The sequence below is a fragment of the Lutra lutra genome, chromosome 1, assembly GCF_902655055.1.
Source record: "Lutra lutra chromosome 1, mLutLut1.2, whole genome shotgun sequence".
Taxonomy (NCBI): Eukaryota; Metazoa; Chordata; class Mammalia; order Carnivora; family Mustelidae; genus Lutra; species Lutra lutra.
In genome coordinates this window covers 212,645,371-212,669,379 of record NC_062278.1, presented here as the reverse complement: position 1 = coordinate 212,669,379, position 24,009 = coordinate 212,645,371, and the positions used below count along the sequence as shown (strand labels likewise).

Below are 24,009 nucleotides of genomic sequence, written 5' to 3'. Positions count from 1 at the left end.
GGGATAAATCAGAGTGAGAGATGAACCATGAGAGACTATGGACTCTGAGAAACAAATTGAGGGTTTTGGAGGGGAGGGAGGTGAGGTGATGGGTGAGCCTGGTGGTGGTATTAAGGAGGACATGTATTAGATGGAGCACTGAGTGTGGTGCATAAACGATGAATCTTTGAACACTGAAAAAATAAAATAAAAATTTTAAAAAAGGAACTGTTGAGTCACTAAATTCTACATCTGAAACTAATATGGCACTGTATGTTAACTAACTGGAATTTAAATAAAAACTTGGAGAAAAAAAGAACACAATACAATTCAATGATGAAAATGAATACAATGATGAAAAAGAACACATTACAATTCAATGATGAAGAAAGGATATATATAAAAAATATGTATGCCATATCAGATAGTGACAGGTGCTGTGAAGGGAAAAAAATTGGTATAAAAAGGAGTGTATGAGAGATTGTTAAGTTTTAATTGGAGTTCAAGAAAACCTACAAAGGGGGTGATATTTTAATAGAGGCTTCCAGAAAACACTAAGTAGGAGAAAGGAGGAAATCTGTGTTAGGTGTGTGTCCTGAAGGGAAAATAGAGCAAAGGCCTGCAGAAGGCACTAACTTCAGATATGCAGATCTCAAAATGAAGTCAGTGTGGTGAGGGAATGAGCAAGAGAGAGAGTGATGATGGGTGCTGCAGAAAATGTTGAGGACAGAGGTGGCTTTCCTGCCACTGATGGGACTTCAGGACACAGGGAGTCCTTCCTTCACATGGTGTTCTTTGAATTTTATTTTGTTACAAGGTATTCTGTGAATAGAGATCCCTTCCTTATTTCTATCCATTTTTTTTTTAACATTCTGGCATTTAAAGTTCACATATTAAAGTATATGAACTCCAGTACTATTGCCCTGAGGACTGCTATGCCTCACAACACACACACACACACACACACACACACACACACACACACACACACATACACACATTATCATTGTCATGCAAATGAACACAGTGCAATATGGCTGCTGGCACTATGTTACCATCATTATTTTCTTACCTTTAACCACAATAATGTTGAAAGAAGTGAAAGAAGGTAAGCTGTCAACATCAAGTTACCTTTGTCCTGAAGACTGTGTAAATAATACTTAAAATCTAGTTAGTAAGCCTCTAATGGACATGAAAACATGGGCTCCATTTCAATACCATCATCATGTCGCCTGTATTTATTTTTTAATTTCAAATCAATTAGCCAACTTATAGTATATCAATAGTTTCAGATCTAGGGTTCAAAAAATTATCAGTTACATATAACACCTAGTGCTATCACATCACATACCCTCCATAATTCCCATCACTAATTGTGTCCTGTACTTAAGGAAACAGAAGAAAGCAGTTCCCAGTACACAGAGAGGAAAGGGGGAAAATAGATCTAATAATTTCAGGTGGTCCTGTAAGGATCTATTTAGCCAGAGCGACTCCATCTTGGGTAAATAGCCATTTTGTTGTTTGTGCAGTAAACTTAAATTGACTCCCCTCCCCCAAAGAAACTTACTTAGAAGCAAGTCCAGGAAACCAGTAAAATGTAGTCAGCTAGTTCCTGATAATAGAGCCCAGAATACAAGGACAAGTCAGGCCAGATGGAGACATCTAATCAGCATGAAGTACTGTTTGTAACAGTGAGAAGGTCTTGCCAAAACCTAAATGACTCCATCTTGGGAAGGACGACGATCTTATTATTCACACTGAATATGTTAACTGACTAAGTCTTCCCAGAAAGTACTGTTTGTAAATGTCCTAGTATGGAGCAATCTTGAATAACATGTCACTGGACCAGATAAAACTAGCCAATCAACAAGAGACACACAAAACTGTTGGGTTGAGATACCAAGATATGGGTTGCAGTTTTACCCAATAAAAGGTAGCCTGTAAGATTGGGAGGGGTCACCCTCTTCGGAGGCAGCCCTGACCAGTCAGTCAATTCTTAAGCCTGTAAGCTTGGGGTGGTCAATCTCTTCAGGGATGGGCCTGGCCAGTCAGTCTGACTTCTAATGCTTGGCATAGAATAGAGCTTTGCATAACTTTAACTTTATTTCAGTCTTGTTCCCCTGGCCAATCAATCTGATTTCTAATACTTATCATAAAATAAAGTTTTAAGTAATTTCACTTTGTCTCAGTCTCGTTTTGTTTAATAATGGACCTAACAGTCCCTGGGAGACTGTGATGAGCAGAAAGCTTCCCTGGTTCTGGCAGCATTCCAGCCCCAGTCCACATCCCCTGATGCCCAGAATAATTAACAAAGCAGGAAAATAACAATATACCTAAACAATAAAGCAGTGGTATCTTTATGATGTCCAGACATTTTACTGATTGACTATCCCTCTAAAAAAAATGCACAAAGGAAATAAATCTCAATTTACAACAGAAAATTTATAATATATGACAATGGAAGGGGATTTTTAAAGATGAAATAATAAGAGACTTTTGAGAACGATTTTAAAGACAAAGGCTTTGGAATCAGAAAACCAGGTTTTGAATATCAAATCTCTTACATCCATTCCAAATACGAAGGCATCATTAATTAGTATATGTAAAAATATTAACAATACAGTTCCTTCCTGTGACTAAGTGAGTGATTATAACCAGTGAAAAGATTTTGCTGAGTTTTTCTTCTACCTCACAAATCTTGCCATCATTTTCACACTTTCTGTTAAGGAAGTATTACAAAATAAAGGTATTTGCATATTGAATACAATTTTTCTTATGAATACTCACTGTGAGAGAAGATGCTGAGAAATGTATGTCTCAAGAATTGCTGTTGCAAGGGAATAGTTGCCTGCATGGGTCTGGGGTTTTCTATAAATACAGAACATGCTCAAAACCACTACATCTTTTTTTTTAATTTAATTTCATTTTTTTCAGTGTTCCAAGAGTCATTGTTTATGCACCACACCCAGTGCTCCATGCAATACGTGCCTTCCTTAATACCCATCACCAGGCTCACCCATCCCCTCACTCCCCTCCCCTCCAAAACCCTCAGTTTGTTTCTCAGAGTCCATGGTCTCTCATGGTTCCCTCCGATTTACACAATTCATTTTCCCTTTCCATCTCCTAATGTCCTCCATGTTATTCCTTATGCTCCACAAGTTAGTGAAACCATATGATAATTGATTTTCTCTTCTTGACTTATTTCACTCAGCATAATCTCCTTCAGTCCCATCCATAAAACCAATACATCTTAAATAGTTCACTGCACGTGCTCCAAGTCTAATACTGTGTCTTCCTAATCTCATTAACTGCAAACTCCTTGGATAGGTTCTAATTTCAATGGAACGACTTAGGCCCCCCATTCCTCCCCCTGACTCATTCAACTGGACTTCCATTCCCACATATCATTAACATAGATGCCTGTATTGCTCTGTCCAATGGACACTTCTCTTTAGAGCACATTATATAAGTTACTCACAACTGAGTCTATCTCAATTGTGTCTCAGGTGACCTCAGGTAAAAGTTCTCAGATTCCATTCTCTTTGATCCTTTCCTGAAATACCTACTGAACTCTCAGGCTCACCTGGTTGGGGTATATAAGATGAAGGTCTCCATGTGGAAGTCTGAATTTCTCTTGGGTGCTTGATGATGGAGACCAAAGTTCTGTTTCCAGACAGGACAGAAGGAAGCAATGCAACATGGGCCCCCCTGGCATACTGAGGAACCCAAAAATAACAACCATGTCCTGGCCAATCCAAGGCTTCACTTGCTGAAATTCTACAGCAGAGGAGATATTTACAGCTCTGTGTGTCTGCTCATTAGGCATTGTTTCCACTGTTACTCCCACCTCAGGGAACTCCGTTCCCCATGGGCCACTGATGTGGACAAAAAGGAAACTACCTACTGAAACCCTGTTCTCAAGAGAACAGACTAGAAGTCAAGTGAATCTAGTTTTATATTCCGCATTCTTATGAACTTGCCTAACTTCCAGAGTTCTAACCTCCTTGAACTTTACCTTAACCTTGAGTTGATATTTATTTCATTTAGTTGTGATTTGTAGCTTTGGGGAAATGTTAATAAATAAGCCATGTGATCCTTTTCATGTGTGGGTTTTCTTTTTATTGGGGGGGGAGGTGCATGTGTATTCAGGAAACAAAGTAGTTTGCAATTTCTTTTCTACGTCCTTTTCAAAGGGTTAATACATAAAGTCAAAATGGAAGAAAGATCTCAATTTGAGACAGGAATCCATCAAAATCCTAGAGGAGAACATGGGCAGTAAAATCTTTGACATTGGCCACAGCAAATTCTTTCAAAACCTGTCTCCAAAGGCAAGGGAAACAAAAGTGAAAATATCCCATGTTATCTTCAGAAATAAGAAAATTGAGGCTCAGGGACATTACATTTTAACAAGTTACAGAGCAAAGTATTTAAATCTTTTTTTTAAAGATTTTATTTATTTATTTGACAGAGAGAGATCACAAGTAGGCAGAGAGGCAGGCAGAGAGAGAGAGAGAGGGTGAAGCAGGCTCCCTTCTGAGCAGAGAGCCCGATGTGGGGCTCGATCCCAGGACCCTGGGATCATGACCTGAGCTGGAGGCAGAGGCTTTAACCCACTGAGCCACCCAGGCACCCCAGCAAAGTATTTAAATCTTATTGTGAACTTATTGGAATTACAAAAGGAATTATTCAGAATGTGCTCCTAAATTTTGTATGACTCATTTAATGCAGCAAACTGTACAGTTTATTTAAAAAATATTTTGTATTGGGGCTAAGGGCTTTGCCTTTGGCTCAGATCATGATCCCAGGGTCCTGGGATCAAGCCCCACATTGAGCTACCTGCTCTGTGGGGAGCCTGCTACCCCCTCTCTCTCTGCTTGCTTCTCTACCTACTTGTGATTTCTGTCTGTCAAAAAAATGAATAAAATCTTAAAAAAACAAATATTTTTATTAAAGTATAGTTGACACACAATATTGCATAGTTTCAGGTGAACAATAGAGATTCAACTCTTTATGTTATGCAGTGCTCACCACAAGAGTCAAACTATATGCTCTCAATAGGTACTTCAATCATATAGTTAAATAGCCATAGGGAGCATGGCTATGAACAGGGACTAGAGCACTGGTAGAGCTGATTCACAGTGAACAATGTAAGAGCCTACTTAGCCAGAGTGACTCCATCTCAGTTAAACAGCCATTTTGTTGTTTATGCAGTAAAACTTAAACTGACCCTGCCCCCTCCAGGGGAACTTACTTAAAAGCAAGTCTGGGAAACCAGTAAAATATGGTCCAATAGTCCCTGATAACAAAGCCCAAACGCAAGGACGGGTCAGTTCAGGTGGAGATAATAGACCCCAAATACAAGGACAAGTAAGGCCAGGTGGAGACAATCTCATTGGCCAGGTTCAACCACATGACCTTTGTTCTATGGGGGTGGTTGCTCTCTCCGTAAGAGATGGCCTCGGCTGGTCAGTTTGATTCTTGGTGCTGGCAAAAAATAAAGCTTTGCTTAACCTTCACTTTTTAAAAAATATTTTATTTATTTATATGACAGATAGAGATCACAAGTAGGCAGAGAGGCAGGCAGAGAGAGAGGAGGAAGCAGGCTCCCTGCTGAGCAAAGAGCCTGATGCGGGGCTCGATCCCAGAACCCTGAGATCATGACCTGAGCCAAAGGCAGAGGCTCAACCCACTGAGCCACCCAGGTGCCCCGTTGACCTTCACTTTGTGTCAGTCTTGCTCCTTTGAACACGGACCCCATCAACAGTGATGGAAGACATCTCTCCTAACTAGAAATAAAGCAGTGTCTATCTGGATACAATATCAATGAAATTAAATTAAGGCAACCCACATTTGGTATTCCTTCTCTAAATCATTATCAGGTACTGATTTTATATTCAAAGTACCCTTTCCAAAAGAACAAACAAAGCCCAATGTGAGTAAAAGAAACTAAATAATAAAGATGAGAGCAGAAATCAATGACACAGAGTCTTAGAAAAGGAACAGAAACAATATCAATGAAACTAAGAGCTGGTGCTTTGAAAAGTTAAAGAAAATTGACAAACCCTTAACAACATTCATGAAAAGAAGAGGAAAAATACAAATAATGATGATGAACATTTTTTCATGTATCTGATAGCCATTTGTATGTCTTCATTGGAGAAGTGTCTGTTCATATCTTCTGCCCATTTTGTGATATGATTATCTGTTTTGTGTGTGTTAAGTTTGAGGAGTTCTTTATAGATCCAGGATATCAACCTTTTGTCTGTAGTGTCATTTGCAAATATCTTCTCCCATTCCGTGGGTTGCCTGTTTTCTTGACTGTTTCCTTTGCTGTGCAGAAGCTTTTGATTTTGTTGAAGTCCCAGAAGTTTATTTTGGCTTTTGTTTTCTTTGCCTTTGGAGACATATCTTGAAAGAAGTTGCTGTGGCTGATATTGAAGAGATTACTGCGTATGTTCTCCTCTAGGATTCTGATGGATTCTTGTCTCACATTGAGGTCTTTTATTCATTTTGAGTTTATCTTTGCATACAGTATAACATAATGGTCGAGTTTCATTCTTCTACATATAGCTGTCCAGTTTTCCCAGCACCATTTATTGAAGAGACTGTCTTTTTTCCACTGTATATTTTTTTCCTGTTTTGTCAAAGATTAACTGACCATAGAGTTGAGGGTCCATATCTGGGCTCTCTACTCTGCTCCACTGGTCTATGTGTCTGTTTTTATGCCAGTACCATGCTGTCTTGGTGATCACAGCTTTGTAGTAAAGCTTGAAATCAGGTAACGTGATGCCCCCAGTTTTATTTTTGTTTTTCAACATTTCCTTAGCGATTTGGGGTCTCTTCTGGTTCCATACAAATTTTTGGATTATTTGCTCCACCTCTTTGAAGAATAACGGTTGAATTTTGATCGGAATGGCATTAAAAGTATAGATTGCTCTAGGCTGTATAGACATTTTAACAATATTTATTCTTCTGATCCAAGAGCATGGAATGGTCTTCCAATTTTTTGTGTCTTCAATTTCTTTCATGAGTGTTCTGTAGTTCCTGGAGTACACATCCTTTACCCCTTTGGTTAGGTTTATTCCCAGGTATCTTATGGTTCTTGGTGCTATAGTAAAGGGAATCGATTCTCTAATTTCCCTTTCTGTATTTTCATTGTTATTGAAAAAATGTTCATCATCACTAGCCATCAGGGAGAGTCAAATTAAAACCACATTGAGATATCACCTTACACCAGTTAGAATGGCCAAAATTAGCAAGACAGGAAACAACATGTGTTGGAGGGCATGTGGAGAAAGGGGAACCCTCTTACACTGTTGGTGGGAATGCAAGTTGGTGCAGCCACTTTGGAGAACACCGTGGAGATTCCTCAAGAAATGAAAAATAGAGCTTCCCTATGACCCTGCAATTGCACTACTGGGTATTTACCCCAAAGATACAGATGTAGTGAAAAGAAGGGCCATCTCTACCCCAAAGTTTATAGCAGCAATGGCAACGGTCGCCAAACTGTGGAAAGAACCAAGATGTCCTTCAACGGACGAATGGATAAGGAAGATGTGGTCCATATACACTATGGAGTATTATGCCTCCCTCAGAAACGATGAATACCCAACTTTTGTAGCAACATGGATGGGACTGGAAGAGAGTATGCTGAGTGAAATAAGTCAATCAGAGAGAGTCAATTATCTTATGGTTTCACTTATTTGTGGAGCATAACAAATAGCATGGAGGACAAGGGTAGTTAGAGAGGAAAATGGAGTTGAAAGAAATTGGAAGGGGAGGTGAACCATGAGAGACTATGGACTCTGTAAAACAATCTGAGGGGTTTGAAGGGTCGGGGGTTAGGAGGTTGGGGGAACCAGGTGGTGGGTATTAGAGAGGGCATGGATTGCATGGAGCACTGGGTATGGTGCAAAAACAAGGAATACTGTTATGCTGAAAAAAAAGAATACTGTTATGCTAATATATATATATATATATATATATATATATATATATATAAAAGAAAAAAAAAAAACAAGAAAAAGCCACTTTTCCCAATAGGTTTAAGGAATAAAGATCACATTTGCTTAGGATTAGTGGACAGGCATGTTGTAAAGCTGCAAAAGATTCTGAATCTTGTTTCATCATTCTGTTTTGGTGGGGACTTGGAGTTAATGGTACTGCAAGTGTGGGGAGAAAGAGAGGTTTATTGTTGCTTTAAGCTTTGCAAATAAATTTAGAGATGTCTCAAAGGAAAAAAAAGACAAATAAATAAAATTAGAAATTAGAAATCAGAAGTAACAACTGTTGCCATAGAAATACAAAGAATTGTAAGAGAATCTTATGAAAAGCATATGGCAACAAAATATACGACCTAGGAGAAATGGAGGAAGTCCTTGATGTATAAAATCTAAAACAGAACAGAAAGGAGCCAAAATGCCCTTCACTGGTTGAACTGATAAAGAAGATGTGTCCATGTACACAATGGAATATTACTCATCCATCAGGAAGGATGAATACCCAACTTTCACATCAATGAGGATGGGACTGGAGGAGATTATGTTAAGTGAAATAAGTCAAGCAGAGAAAGACAATTATCATATGGTTTCACTTATTTGTGAAACAAAGAATAGCATGGAGGACATTCGGAGAAGGAAGGGAAAATGAAGGAGGTGGGAATCAGAGGGGGAGACAAACCATGAAGACTATGGACTCTGAGAAACAAACTGAGGGTTTTTTGGGGGGTGTAGGGGGAATGGGTTAGCCTGGTGATAGATATCAAGGAGGGCACATATTGCATGGAGCACTGGGTGTTATACACAAAGAATGAATCATGGAACACTACATGAAAAACTAATGATATAACATATGGTGACTAACAAAATACAAGAAAAAAACATTTTAAAGCACAGAACAGGAAGAAATAGAAAACCTGAACAGACCAATTATAAGTAACAAAACTGAATTGGTAATCCAAAAGCCACTGAAAAGTACAAGTTCAGGAGCAGATGGATTCACAGGGAAGTCTACCAAACATTTATTTTTTTAAAGATTTTATTTATTTATTTGACAGAGAGAGAGAGTACAAGTAGGCAGAGAAGCAGGTGGAGAGAGAGGAGGAAGCAGGCAGAGGGAGAGGAGGAGGAAGGCGGAGGGAGAGGAGGAGGCAGGCAGAGGAAGAGGAGGAGGCAGTCTCCCTGCCGACCAGAGAGCCTGAAGCGGGGCTCGATCCCAGGACCCTGGGATCATGTCCTGAACTGAAGGCAGAGGCTTTAACCCACTGAGCCACCCAGGCACCCCCTACCAAACATTTAAAGAAGAGTTAATATCTATTCTCCTCAAACTATTCCAAAACACAGAAGAGGAAGGAAAGCTTACAAATACATTGTATGAGACTAGAATTACCCTGACATCAAATCACATTAAGACACCACACACACACACACACACACACACACACACACACAACAAAACAAAACAAAACAAAAAACTCTAGGCCAACACCCCTGATGAAGGTAGATGCAAAAATCCTCAACAAAATACTAGCAAACTTCATACAATAATATATTAAAAACATCATTCACCACAATCAGGTAGGATTTATTGCAGGGATGCAAGGATGTTTCAATATTTGCAAATAAATCAATGTCATACACCACATCAACAAATGAAGGCTCAAAAGCATATGATCATCTCAAAGGTGCAGAAAAAGAATTTTACAAGATTTAACATTCATTCATAATAAAAACTCTCACCAAATTAGGGATAGATGGGACATACATTAACATAATAAAGGCCATGTATGAAAAACCCCACAGTGAGCATCATTCTTAATGGTAAAAAATTGAGAGCTTTCCCCCTAATGTCAGTAAAGGCAAATACGTCCACTCTCACCACTTTCATTCAACATAGTACTGGAACTCCTAGCCACAGTAATCAGATAAGAAAAAAGAATAAGTGTCATCCATATTGGGAAAGAAGTTAAACTGCCATTATTTGTAGGTGACATGATATTAAACATAGAAAATCCAAAAGAATCTACAAAAAAAAATACGAGAAGTAATAAACAAATTCAGTAAAGTACAAGTTGCAAAATCAATACCCAGAAATCAATAACATTTCAAAACAATGAAGTAGCACAAAGAAAAAAAAAAAACATCATTTACAACTGCACCAAACAGAATGAAATACTTAGGAATAAATTTAATCAAAGATGTGAAACATCTGTCCTCCAAAAACTGTAAAATACTGATGAAAGAAGTTGAAGATGACTTGAACAAATGGAGAGATATACCATACTCATGGATTGGAGAGTAAATTTGTGAAAACATCCATATTAACCAAAGCAGCCTACAGATTTAATGCAATCTCTATCAAAACACCAATAGCAGTTACAAAAACTCAAATAAATAATATTAAAATTTGCATGGAACCACAGAAGACCCAGAATGGCCAAAGCAATCCCGAGAAAGAACAGAGCTGGAGGTATCAAAATATTGTGGCCAAAGCAAAGGAGATTTAAAACCAGGTGAGTAATTACACAAGTAAACCAATTTCTACTATGAAATATTACATTGTTGCCAAAATTGGGCTCCTTGTAGGATTCTGTGAATTCCAATGAAGACAAAGGAATCAGTTCGTGTTGTTAGCAGGAAATTTGGCTACATAGAAAAAACTAAGAAGAAAAAGTGTCCATATTCAATTAGGGGTTAATTTTTCTCCATCATCAAAGAAAGGGAATGATGTCTCTATGGTAACATAAGAGACGAGGTTCATTCCATCTCTGTTTCCACATTCATAGTATGTGGTTTTCCAAGGTAATGCCAGCTGTGGGGAGTCCCATTGTCATGTGTGAATTCTAGGCAAGGAGGAGATAGGAAAGGGAAGGAATTCTAAATAGCATTCCAGTATTCCCACTCAATAATTTCTCATTCTCTCTACCAACTGTCTATGATTGTAAGAGAAGGTGGGAAATATAGTATCTTAGCAGGGCATATGACTATCTCCAAATATAATCAGGGGCCAATAACAAGGAAGAGGAGAATGAATGTGTGTTATGTAGGCAATCTCTAGCTCAATGATCAGACACAAGATTCACATATCCATAACATTAAAACAAAACCTCCTTGTTAGAAGAGTGACCCTTCTTGATACTAAGACGAAAAGACAGCAATCTCAGCAAGTCTCAGGAAAGTCACATGGTGTGATAGAAGGAGCAATGTGTTCAGCCAATTCCCTTCAAGGAATCCAAAACACATGGTAGAGTACTTGAAATGTTTCTTAGTGTAGGCTAGAGGCATCACACATGGGGTAATAGACACACCATGGGGGAGGTGAGGCAAGAACCCTATAGTCATGGCTCAGGTTTTATTAAAGTGAGCTGAAAAAAAATCAGGAGCAAACCTTGACCAAAGTGAAATGTACCTACCCCATCTGAGCTACAAGTGTATTCAGATTCCTGAGTAGTGAAGTCTAATGGAGCCATCTTGGTCAATATGAACATTAATTTTGGTGGCTCCAAATAACAAGTCACCATCTGATCCTACTTTGATATTCAAATTAATACTTCCTAGAGCTGTCATAATTTTTATGTATTGATTTTCACAAGACAGATTTCTGCGCCCTGCAGTTTGTGACCTGAAAACGTTATTATCAAATCCTGGATGGGTGTCATTTTTCTTTGTCTCTCATCCTTGAAACACTTTCTGTTTTTTGGTCCCTCCCTCAATGGATCAACATGAGAGACATGGGAATGTTCTTGGGATTGTCTTAGGTGAGTTTGGGTGCTTTCAGGGGCATTACTATAACTCTGAATGAAGGTACCAGAATTTCAATGGGCATCGAATCAATGAGTATTTCATTGCCTTTGAGTGTGGAGACACCCTGACTCAGGGACTCCAGGATTGTATATCTTTCAGAGTGGAGGCCAAAGTTGAAAAATGAAGTGTTCCCTCTTGTGGGCTCACACATGTAGTAAGGGAATTTAATGAGGAGCCAAAGTCTTACTTCCTTATTGAAAACCATCAATTATTTTTTTTTTAATTTTCCTGATAGTATTGATAATGTTGACAGGGACAGTTATCCACAGTATTTTCAATGCTTTTGTGAGTTGGAGTTCCCTACTCAATCATTTCTTCTGTCATTTATTATCTATATTGTAGGAACTTCTTTTTTTTTTCATTTTTCAATGATTCATTTATTTATTTGAGTGATAAGTGGTGAGGGGCATAGGGAGAGGAAGTGAGAGTCTTAAGCAGACTCTGCACTAAGGGCCAATCCTGATGCAGGCTCTATCTCCCAACCCTGAAATCATGACCTGAGCCAAAACCGAGAGTGGAACACTTAACTACCCAGGCACTCAGAGAGCTCATTTTGAAGTGCATGTGCAAAAATGTATGAGTACTGAGTTCTGAATCCTTACTTTAAAACCCCAAACTGCCCAAATATAATATCAGCCTAAAATTTGGTGCTTATATTATTTTTAAAACTGATACTTAAAGAAGTTCTACTCAAAGATAATAGAAAGAAGGAAGAATGGCAGACTTTCTTTTTTTATTAATTTTTATTAATTTTTTAATAAACATATTATGTATTTTTAATCCCCAGGGGTACCGGTCTGTGAATTGCCAGGTTTACACACTTCACAGCACTCACCATAGCACATACCCTCCCCAATGTCCATAACCTCACCATCCTCTCCCAACCCCCCTCCCCCCAGCAATCCTCAGTTTTTTTTGTGGGATTAAGAGTCTCTTATGGTTTGTCTCCCTCCAGATCCCATCTTATTTCATTTATTCTCTTCCTCTCCACAAACCCCCCACGTTGCATCTCCACTTCCTCATATCAGGGAGATCACATGATAGTTGTCATTCTCCGATTGACTTATTTCACTAAACATAATACCCTCTAGTTCCATCCATGTTATAGAATGGCACACTTTCTAATGACATAGAACAGAATATCAAAAGGACCTTGTGAAACAGTATAATCTGGTCACATAAGCAATCAAATCATTGTAAACCTTATAGATATTTGCATTGAAAAACTAAATATAAGATTCCTAAACATTGTTTTGGACAGTTAATACCAATGGATGAAAATTATAGAATCCAACAGATGGCATAAAAAATGCCCTCGTTATTGACTTCATTTATTTGTCTACATATGAAGTAAGGAAGCTTGAGAGAGGGTGTAGTGAAAAATAAAAATTTGGAGATAAAAGTTGAAGGACAGAAAGCCATAGATATTCTAGACAAGCTCTCCTCAGTCATGAATGAGCAAGGGAAACCCCTGTGGTCTTAACACAATGTAGATTCTGATTCAGCAAGTCTAAATGTGGCCTGAGACTCTGCATTCAAAGAAACTCTGAGAAGTGTTTCTCCTGCTGATCCATGGACCACACTCTGAGTAGCCAGACTATAAGGGGCACAACTGCTTTGGAAGTAGGAATACATTTTCAGATGACAGTGACAGCAGAGGGAAATATGAAAACATTTCAAATTCTCCAACCATTGCAATTATAACAGGGTAGTACTTTACTAATCCATTTACCAGAAATGAAAGACAATCACATTTCTGTGCTGCCAATGAAATGGCCAAGAGACGCTGATTTTTTTTCTTTCTTGCTAGTTATTTCATCTGCACAAAATCAAGAAATCAAACATATGACTCAGAATTTCTTCTCCTGTGATGTTGAGCAAAGTCGGAGGTTCAGTTCAAGCTCTTAGGGCTGTTCCTGTCCATATATTTGGTCACCTTCACTAGGAACCCGCTCATCATCCTGGCCATATGTTCAGACTCCCACCTCCAGACACCCATTAACTTCTTCTTGTCCTCTGTTGACACCTGTTTTGCCTCCACCACCATCCCCAAGATGCTGCTGAACATCCAGACTCAGATTAAAACCATAACATATGAAGGATGCTTTACCCAGTTTTTTTTTTTCATTGTTTTCATTTTTAATTGTCCGTGCCTGGACAATTTACTCCTGACTGTGAGGGCCTATGATCTCTTGGTGGTCATCTGTCACCTCCTGCACTACTCAGTTGTCATGAACCCCCAGTTCTGTGGGCTGCTAGCCTTGGGGTCCTGGTACTCAGTGTCATGGGCTCCCTGCTCAAGACCTTGACACTTTGAGGCTGTCCTGCACAAATATGGAAATGCCACACATTTTTTGTGATCTTCCTGACATCGTGAAGCTTCCCTGTATGTTCTGACACCTTTTTCAATAAAATAATGTATTCTGCAACTGCTCTTCCAGATGTGGTTCCTTACCAAGGAATATTTTTATCTTACTATCAAATTCTTTCCACCATATTCAGCATTCCTCAGCTGCAGGTAATTACAATGTGTGTGTTTCCACATATGTGTCTCACCTCTGGGTGGTCTCCTTGTTCTGTGGCACTGGCCTTGGGGTTGAGTGCAGTTCTGCAGCAACTTCATCATCCAGGATGAGTCTGGTGCCCTTGGTGATGTACACCATTATCACCCCCATGCCTAAACCCTTCATCTACATCTTGAGGAACAGGGACATGAAAGAGGCCCAGAGTAAGCATCTCAACAAAGTGGTGCCTCTCAGTGTCAGAATCACTATAGGACTCTTCTGAGTAGCTGGACACACAATATGGAGGCCCTGAGATCCTGGATTCCTTCATCCAATATTTTTATTTTTCTCCAGGTTATACATTTTAAACAAGTTCTCTCTTTGGGTCGATCTAATATTCTCTGTTTTCCTTCAGGATATATCTTGGGTTCCCCTTTCTACTTTATAGCCAGTCTTTTTATCTGGTGTGAATACAACCTTGTATTTTCTCTATAATCTTCAGTAATGTTTTGGATTTCCTAAAAAAAATAAGTCAAACCTCATGTAATTAACATATAGCCTCAAAGTGATGGGATAGGTGCCTATTTTGGAACTTGCTTGAAAACTCATTTCAAAGGATGTTTTCTTGGGTCATGTGAATAAAATCAACTCAATGATCTGACTCTCCCCCATTTTTCCTGATATGATTCACTTTTCATTCAGTCACATCAACTTTATTAAATTTCTCTGCTTGTCCACAATTTAGATTCCTTGGATTTCAGAACTGTCTCTTACCTATCTTTGAAACTGCAGTGCCTAGGACAGTTCTCAGGATGGTGTTTATACTCAGTGAATATTTGTTGAGTGAAAAACAGTTGGGCAGGTGGTGAAATACAGTCAGGACCAGGAAAAAAATGTATTGATTTGATGAAAACTTCTGAGCTACAGAAGAAATTTGGTCTTTTGTTTGTTCATTTGTTTGCTTTTAGCTGTCTCCATTCCCAGCATAGAGCCCAAGTCAGAACTTGAATTCACAATCTTGAGATCAAGACCTGAGCTGAGATCAAGAGTTCATGTGCTTAACAAGTGGGCCACCCAGGTACCCCAAGAAATTTGGTTGTTGATATGGGTCTTGACAAAAAATAATGATAGTGGTCTACCAGCACTGTTTAAGTATTTATCTCATGTAAGTTTTCCAATAACATTTGTGTGATTTGAATCATTCCCAGTTTATTATGGAGGAGGTGGAGTTTATGGTGTCCAGCTGATTCATTCAAGGTCAAGGCTGTGGTGTAAAGGCTCACCCCTTCTGAGATCTGTGGAGGACTGCCTGATTCAGATGGTCTCTCAGGCATCACATTATATTGCCACTAGCCAGATCTTATTATAATAACACTTTAACTCCTAACATATAAATGTACACTTCTAGAAGTCAGCTTCCCAGCTAGGAAATGTTCTGTCTCTTGGGGTTGTAGCCTTAAAAATAAATCTAATCTTACACTGAGATTTATTAAGGTTTTCTTAATATTATAATTTCACTTCATTTGATTGTTACAAAGTTTAGTACATTTTTACATTTATATATTTATTCCCATGTATTCTTCTTATGTTTTTGGTTTGCATCACTAGATCCTTTATCATCTCAAGTGTTTTTTTTCACTTTTCCTTAAAATAACTTTTTACATATCTACAATTTATATTTTGCAATATCCAATATATTCTAGGTATTTTCCCTAGTTTTACACTTATTTTTAAATTTCTTTATTGTTGGACCTATAGGTTCTCACAAGCTGAAATCCATCAATTATTGTTCTGAGTTCTTTTACTTCCATCTGGCTTATGTTCAGAGGAATAATCTAATCTGTCTTCTAGAAATTCGTGTTAGTTTATATTTTTTCTACAAGTTCATTTTAGTTATTTCATTTTCATACAAGTTCACTCACTTCATGCCAACAAGTGGTTGGCATTGAGATAGAAATTTAATGTTGTTTTGCCAATTGGCCAGTACCATTTATTTCCAAAGTCTTGATTTCCTAATTGGTTTTGATTCCACTTTAATAGCACCTTTTTCTTTTATAAGGTATGTGTTTTCTTATTCTCCTGCCTTAACACCAATTTAGGCATAAGCCATTTTCACAATGTTTTGATAAATTGAAGATTATTACACATTTTAATCATGAACAGAGGCTAGGTTACCTTTCTAGTATGGATTCTCTGCTTTTCCTAGTGGCAGAACACTGATTAGAGAAGGGCGACAATATACTAAGATTAAAACATCATCAATGCAGTGTGATAATGTGCCTTGGCTTACTATTGCTGTGGTAACGAGTGACTGCAGACTTAGTGGCTTAAAATGAGCACGAAGGTATTACCTTACAGTTCTGCAGATCAGAAGTACAAAATGTGTCTCCACGGAATATAAGTCAGCTTGTCTGCAGGGCTGCATTTCTTTGTAAAGACTCTAAGGGGTAATCCACTTTCTTGCTTCTCTAGCATTTAGAGACTGCCAGCATCTCCTGTCCAATGGCCAAACCCTCTATCTTCAATGTCTACAGTGGCTGGCTGAATCTTTTCCATGCCTCATCTCTCAGACTCTTATTGTTGCCTCTTTTTTTCCATTCACGGATCCTTGTGATGACACTGACTTTATCCAAATAATCCAAAATAAACTCTATTTTAATGTCAGGTGGTTAGCAATACTAATTCCTTTGATAACTATAATTCCTTTTCTATTATAACCTAATATTTTCACATCTTCTGAGGATGGAGATGCAAACATTTTTGGAAGGCTTCATTCTGCCTAACATACTGTGTGACAAATTTGCCCAAAGTTACATGAACTGAAATCTGTTAGTGGAGCATCTAGAAAAACATGTACTTTCCTAATGAGAAAAAGAAATGCATCCTTAAAATGGTGAAATAGGAGTTTTCTCACATCTTTTCTCCAAGAGCACCACTTTTGAGATTAACTCATGGTTTAGAGTAGCTTTGTGGAAGTACAGGGGTCTGATGAAGAAACTCAAGCCCCAAATTGGAGCAAAATGCAAACAGCATTAGCCACACTGAAGAAAGCCAGAGGAACAATTACACTTTACCTATGTACCTTCAATCCCAATGCTGCACACTCAGTGCCACAGGAGATCTTCTCAGCCAGGGACTTCCCCTGTGGATGAATGTGAGTGTGTAAGTAAGTGCTTGGCTTCCCCAGTTGTGTAGGATGCTGTCAGTGACACTCACTTCCTTCCCAAAACACTCAGAAAACTGTCCCAGAGGCAGAGTAATCCTGGACCCACTTCTGTCCCAATAGACCTTGTTTGGTTTCACATGAGCTTAGGAAATGTGAAACTTAGATGGTCACGGTAGTTCCCATGGATGGAGCACTTGCTCTGTGCCACAGAATTTCCTGGGAGCTCTAAAATATTACTAACTTCTCAGACCAAATCTCTAGATGGAATTTCTCCCATTTGCAGAAAAGGAAAGAAAGAATTGGCAGGTTCATTTCCTTTCCTGAGAGAAAAGGGACACCTGTAAACTTGTTTGACCACCTACAGTCAGATCTGGTGGGTGGGGGGCTTCTGGGGGAAGAACAGACCTGACTCTGACACTGGATCACAGCCTTAACACAGTTTGTGTCTACAGACCAAGAAAGGCAACATCATCAACAGGGAGCTAGTTATAGATGAAGAATCTCTGGACCACCTTAGACATGCAAAATTAGTAGTAGCACTTCTTAAGCTATGACAGTCAAAAATTTCTCCAGATATTTTCTAGTGTCTTCTGGAGGAAAATCATCCTTTGTTGAGAGCCATTGGACTATCTTGTTGCATTCCAGTCAAAGCACATCAGTTCACAGTGACCCAGTTCATAATTCTGGGTTGGACACTCAATGTTTCAAAGTCACATTTCTACAGATGTGGAATGAGGCTCATAATTTTATGATCCTCGTAGAAAGATTATCACACAAAATAAATGCGATAATCTATATAGGATTCTAAGTTCATTCCATGGTGCATTAAGTGTCTAAATACATCTCTTATAATTAGCAAATGGCTTCTAAGTTAAAGACTAAATGCCAAATTTTAACCTGTATTAAAAATACTAAACTCCTCTGAATTGGAAGAAATCAGAAAGGGATACAAACCATATGAAACAATTGACTCCAGGAAACAAACTGAGAGTTGTGGAAAGGGAGGTGGGTGGGGAGATGGGATAACTGGATGATGGGCATTAAGGAGGGCATGTATTATGAGGAGCACTGGGTGTTATACTCAGCAAATGAATCATTGAACATTATATCAAAAACTAATGATGTACTACAACTTGGCTAATTGATTTTAAATAAATAAATAACAAATAAATAATTAAAATACCACTAAACTCTTAATTTCTTTCTCAAAAGAATTATGAATCCAAGGATTGTCATACCCACAGTTTTATAGCAAAGGAAGAGAAAAAAAAAAAAAAAAAACCTCTTGCTTGTTGTTGAAGATGGAAGAGCTATTTCCTAGAGCTATCAGGAGATGTGCTCCCAGTACATTTCAATGGTTTGGAGTTCCAAGGAGTATGGTCAAGACAGGTTCCTCAGCCTTAAATTTTGGAAAAAACAATTCACCCAGGGCTGTGGACAGTTTCAATGTTAGAGCCCTGGAAGCCAGGCAAGTTCAGGAAGGAGTAATAAAGATTGGATGCACCTGAATTCTAACCTTGTCCCTTTTGAACAGAGAATCTATAGGGAAAAACTCCATTCTGTCCAGGTAAGTTCTCATAGGAGATGTGCTCAAGGGTTGAAGTAATAATGGGAAAAGTGTGTAATGAACAGGAATATGGAAGAGATACAGAAAACAGAAGGAGCTGTAATATCTCCTCTGCTGAAGCCCCTGAGAATGTTCAAACTTGAGCTGAAGGAGACTTGGTTTTTGCATTTGGATTCCTAAGTCTGCTGGGGGACACATGCTTCACTCCTTCCTGCTGTCCTTTCTGGAAACAAAGCTTCAATCTAAATCATCAATTATCCAGGAGGGAATTCAGGCCTCCACATGGAGACCTTCCTCTCAAAGACCACATCCTGGTGAGTCTCAGAGCTCGCAGGTATTTCAAGAAATACCTGAAATTCCATTCTCAGAGAGAATGGAAGCAGAGAGCTTTTACCTGAGGTCACCTGAAAGCCTAACCAGCCTAGTCAGGAGTCAAATGATCATTGTGGTTGTTGGCATGGTAAACTCATTCATTTCTAGTCGATTTATTTAATATGTTAAAAAAAGAAATGTTTGTGAACTTGGTAATACACGGATTACAGTAGATCACTAAGTGGTAGGAATAAAAGTCCAGTTGGATGAGACTAAAGAAGGTATGGGAGGTACTCTCTTTAGGAAAATGTGAACACATCCAAAGATATTTGCAGTAGGGGAGAATATGAAAATAGACTATTAGAGATGGAGGTAGGTGCAGAGCACTGAGGACATTTATGAAATATTTTTACTGGGGGCCTGGGCGGCTCAGTCAGTAAGCGTCTGACTCTTGGTTTCAGTTCAGATCATGATCTCAGGATCCAGGGATTGAGTCCTGTACCAGGTCTCTGCTCAGTGAGGGGCTTATTCAGGATTTTCTTTTTACATTTACCTATACTTCTCCCTCTTGCTCGCATTCTCTCTTTCTCATAAATAAAAGTTTAAAAAAATAAAAATAAAAGATATTTTTCAGATGGGGTATATTTAACCATATTCTGTATTCATTAAAAAGATCCGGCCCAGTGGAGAAAGCCACTACCTTGCAGATGCTGTTCTTGAGATATATATTTCACAGCATCCTCACTCATATTAGGTATTCATTTATGAATACCTAATTTAAAACCCAAACCAGTGTATGCTAAATGGGTTTATTTTTCACTTATTTCATTATCTGGAAGCAGAACATATTTAGGGGTTTATTAGCCATTTACTTACTGTATCAAAAATCATCTGTGCAAGTTCTTTGCTTTGTATACTGGGGTCTGAGCATTCTCCTCCTCCTCCTCTGCCTCCTCCTCTTCTTCCTCCTTCTTCTTCTTCACCTTCTTTCTTCTAATTCTTCTTCTTCCTCTTCTTCTTCTTTTTCCTCTTTTTGTCTTTTGTTTGTTTGCTTTTTCCTATTTTCTTTTTTTTACTTTATTTTATGTTTTCAGTGTTCCAAAATTCATTCTTTATGCATCACACCCAGTGCTCCATGCACTACATGCCCTCCATAATACCCACCACCAGCCTCACCCAATGCCCAATTTCCTCCCTTCAAAAACCCTCATTTTGCTTCTCAGAGTCCACAGTCTCTTGTGGTTCATCTCCCTCTCCAATTGCCCAAACATCTTCTCCTCTCCTTCCCCAATGTCCTCCATGTTATTCCTTATGCTCCAGAAGTAAGTGAAACCATATGATAATTGACTCTCTCTGCTTGACTTATTTCACTCAGCATAATATCCTCCAGTCCCGTCCATGTTGATACAAAAGTTGGGTATTCATCCTTTCTGATGGAGGCATAATATTCCATTGTATATGTAGACCATGTATTCTTTATCCATTCATATGTTGAAGGGCATCTTGGTTCTTTCCACAGTTTGGCGACTGTGGCCACTGCTGCTATGAATGTTGGGGTAGAGATGGCCCTTCTTTTCACTCCATCTGTATCTTTGGGGTAAATACCCAGTAGTGCAATTGCAGGGTCATAGGGAAGCTCTATTTTTAATTTCTTAAAAAATCTCCACACTGTTTTCCAAAGTGGCTGCACCAGCTTGCATTCCTGTTAAGAGTGTAAGAGGATTCCCTTCTCCACATCCTCTCCAACACTGTTGTTTCCTGCCTTGTTAATTTTGGCCATTCTAACTGGTGTAAGGTGGCATCTCAATTTGGTTCTGATTTGTATCTCCCTGTTGGCTAGTGATGATTAACAATTTTTCATGTGTCTGGTAGCCATTTGTATGTCTTCATTGGAGAAGTGTCTGTTCATGTCTTCTGCCCAATTTTTTGATGTGATTATCTGTTTTTTGAGTGTTAAGTTTGAGGAGTTCTTTATAGATCTTGGATATCAGCCCTTTGTCCATCTGTCATTTATGAATATCTTCTCCCATTCCATAAGTTGCCTCTTGTTTTATTGACTGTTTCCTTTGCTGTGCAGAAACTTTTGATCTTGATGCAAGGTTTGTATTTGCTTATGTTTCCTTTGCCTTTGGAGACATATCTTGAAAGAAGTTGCTGTGGCCAAAGTTGAAGAGGTTACTGCCTATGTTCTTCTCTTGGATTTTGAAAGATTCCTGCCTCACGTTGAGGTCTTGTATCCATTTCGAGTTTAATCTTTGTATATGGTGTACGGGAATGGTCAAGCTTCATTCTCTTATACATAGCTGTCCAATTTTCCCAGCATCATTTATTGAAGAGACTGTCTTTTTTCCACTGTATATTTTTTCCTCCTTTGTCGAATATTATTTGACCATAGAGTTGAGGGTCCATATCTGGACTCTCTACTCTGTTCCACTGGTCTATGGTCAGTTTTTATGCCAGTACCATGCTGCCTTGGTGATCCCAGCTTTGTAGCAAAGTTTGAAATCAGACAACGTGATGCCCCCAGTTTTGTTTTTCTTTTTCAACATTTCCTTAGCAATCCAGAATTTCTACTGATTCCATACAAATTTTAGGATTGTTTTCTCCAGCTCTTTGAAAAATGGCAGTGGAATTTTGATTGGAATGGCATTAAAAGGATTGCTCTAGGCAGTATAGACATTTTAACATATTTCATAGAATAAGCTTCTTTTTTAAAACAGGTTTCTTCCAATTCATAAATTGGGATGACTCAACCCAAGCAACACTGACTGAAAAACAATGTGCAGGCCCCTCCCACAGAAGACAAGCCAAAAGAACAAGAGGACAACCACCAAAGGGTCCCCATAAAAATGTAAAACCTCAACATCAGGGGAAAACAATATATTAATCTGCCAGTATTGCACCAAAAGTTGCATATTTCATAGATAAAACTTTTTAAAATTCATTCTCACAATTCTTGTTCTTTTAATTTTTTTAACCTTCTTACCATTACAACTAGAGTTTTAATATAAGATATTCCATAATAACCTTTTAACTTGAAATTTTTCATACATATACCTGTGTTTTCCTTTTTCTTTTCTTTTTTAATATACATATAGATACAAGCTTCAAGGTAATCCTTTTTCCCTAATCAGTACTACCCCTATTTATAAATCAGTTTTAATTTCCCTTTATCTCTTAAAAGTTGAGTCCTTTAACAAAGATATCAAGATATACCCAGGAAGAACCAAAATAACCTTCCTCGCCCACATCAAGGATTTATAACCACCCTTTTATCTTTTTCTTCTGTTAGTATTTCCGTGTATTTGTTTTTGTGTATATTTGTATATATTTTGTATATATTTGTATATTTTGTTTTTGTATATAAATCTTATTCTTGGGGTTCATTTTGGCTGGGTTCTCTTTTTTTGTCATTTACTTTTGTGGGCTTTTTTGTTTGTCCGTTTTTGTTTATATACCTTATAAATCTCAATTTTGGGGCTCATTCTGTCTGGGTCTTATCTCTCTCTCTCTCTCTTTTTCTTTTTTCTTTATTTTTGGTGGTGATTTCTGATTGCTCCAAAACATCCCAGGGGGAACTTTACCTATATTGTGGTTAATATATTCAGCTAAAGATCCCCTCAACCACCTCTAAACAAAATAACTAGGAGGAAGAACACCCAACAGAGGAAAAATTCAGAGACTGTGCTCTCTTCATCAGAACTATTGGATATGGACATAAACAGTATGTTGGAAAGGGAATTCAGTGTAACAATTTTCCAGGCAATGGCTAGGTTGGCAAAAACCATTAGTGACAACATAGAATCTCTAAGGGTGGAAGTGAGACCCAACCTGGCAGAAGTTAAAAATGCTATCAATGAGGGGCGCCTGGGTGGCTCAGTGGGTTAAGCCGCTGCCTTTGGCTCAGGTCATGATCTCAGAGTCCTGGGATCAAACCCCGCATTGGGCTCTCTGCTCAGCGGGGAGCCTGCTTCCTCCTCTCTCTCTCTGCCTGCCTCTCTGCCTGCTTGTGATCTCTCTGTCAAATAAATAAATAAAATCTTAAAAAAATGCTATCAATGAGATCCAATCTAATCTAAATACTCCAATGGCTAGTGTAACTGAGGCAGAAGATAGAGTTAACGATCTAGAGGACAAACTGATAGAGAAAAAGGATCAGAAGGAGGCCTGGAAAAAACAACTTAGAAGCCATGAAAACAGAATTAGGGAAATAAATGATGCCATGAAACGTTCTAATGTCAGAATTATTGGGATCCCTGAGGGGGTGGAGAAAGAGAGAAGACTAGAAGATATAGTTGAACAAATTCTGGATAAAAATTATCCCAATCTGAGGAATGGAGCAAGCATTTGTGTCCTAGAGGCAGAAAGAACACCCACCAGATCCATAAATCTAGAAAGATCTCAAGACACTTACCTGTGAAATTCACAAATCATAGTTTTAGACAAGAGCTTTTGAGGGCAGCTGGGGAAAGAGATTCCTTATGTATAGGGGAATGTATATCAGAGTAACGTCGACTTGTTCACAGAAACCTGGAAAGCCAGAAAGGTCTGGAAAGACATTTTAGGGCACAAAATGAGAAGAACATGCAGCCAAGAATACTTTATCCAGCAAGGTTGACATCCAAAATGAATGGAGAGATAAAAGCTTCCAAGACTGGCAAGGTATAAAAGAGTATGTGA

The 24,009-nt window shown here is 38.5% G+C and overlaps 1 pseudogene; it reads left to right on the top strand.

Annotated features, from left to right (window-relative positions):
* Positions 1-680: 680 nt before the first annotated feature.
* Positions 681-14,567, top strand: LOC125106995 (olfactory receptor 7C1-like; annotated as a pseudogene).
* Positions 14,568-24,009: the final 9,442 nt, after the last annotated feature.